Genomic DNA, 1,003 nt, shown 5'->3' on the forward strand with positions numbered 1-1,003 from the left:
GAGACACCAAGAATTTCAATACTTTTGGAGATGGGAATATTAGTAGCACTGAAGGTAATGTACGAATCTAGCAATATCTGTCTATTAGTAAACTGTATATATTTAGTTTTAATAGCATTAAAAGAGACAAGGTTGCTTTGTCCCCATTCACTGATTGTAGATAGATCTTGATTTATGGAGATGGCTGTACTGAGTTGAAAGGTAGAGATATTAGACTTTGTGAAAGGATGTATACCACGTTGAGTACACCGCTTCCCGTCCGATCAGCGAAGTTAAGCAACGTTGGGTCTGGTTAGTACTTGGATGAGTGACCGCCTGGGAACACCAGATGCTGTTGGCATAACGTTCTCCCTACGTGTCAAGTGGGGTTGGTTGAGGATTAGTGCCCCTCCCTGTAAAACAATTAACTCTAAGCCCTTGGCCACCCCGTTTGGGATACGTGGCGTCTGGCAATGAATGATGAATGAATGAATGGATGTCTGAGTGTGAATGAACTATGTAGTGTTGAGTCATCTGCATATGAGTGAATGGGATTGTGAGTGACAGATAAGAGATCATTAATATGAACCAGAAATAGGGTTGGCGCCAGAACTGATCCCTGCGGCACGCCAACATTAATTGAGTGGATATTCGAATATGCATCATCTACTTTTACTCTTATTTTCCTGTCACTAAGATAAGAAGAAATCAAAGGAACAAAAGACGTTAGTCCATAGCAAGGGAGTTTGGACAGAAGGGAACGGTGCCATACTCTTTCGAAAGCTTTAGAGATATCAAGAGCTACTGCATGAGTTTCTCCAAAAAGATCAATTGATTGATGGATGGTATGAGTTAAGAGATTGAGTATGTCAATGGTGGATCTTTCGTGGCGAAAACCGTATTGTCTATCACTAATTAAGTTGTTGGATTCAAGATGTTTAACAATATGCTTATTAATTAAAGTTTCAAATACCTTACCAAGAGAAGATGTCACAGCTATTGGTCTGTAATTGGAGGGGTCAGA

At 40.2% G+C, this 1,003-nt stretch overlaps 1 pseudogene; it reads left to right on the top strand.

Annotated features, from left to right (window-relative positions):
• Positions 1 to 221: 221 nt before the first annotated feature.
• On the top strand, positions 222 to 340 carry LOC145413340 (5S ribosomal RNA; annotated as a pseudogene).
• The last annotated feature ends 663 nt before the right edge of the window (positions 341 to 1,003 follow it).

Source organism: Coenobita brevimanus, chromosome 95, assembly GCF_032717465.1.
Source record: "Coenobita brevimanus isolate Jiangsu-jjx chromosome 95, ASM3271746v2, whole genome shotgun sequence".
Taxonomy (NCBI): domain Eukaryota; kingdom Metazoa; phylum Arthropoda; class Malacostraca; order Decapoda; family Coenobitidae; genus Coenobita; species Coenobita brevimanus.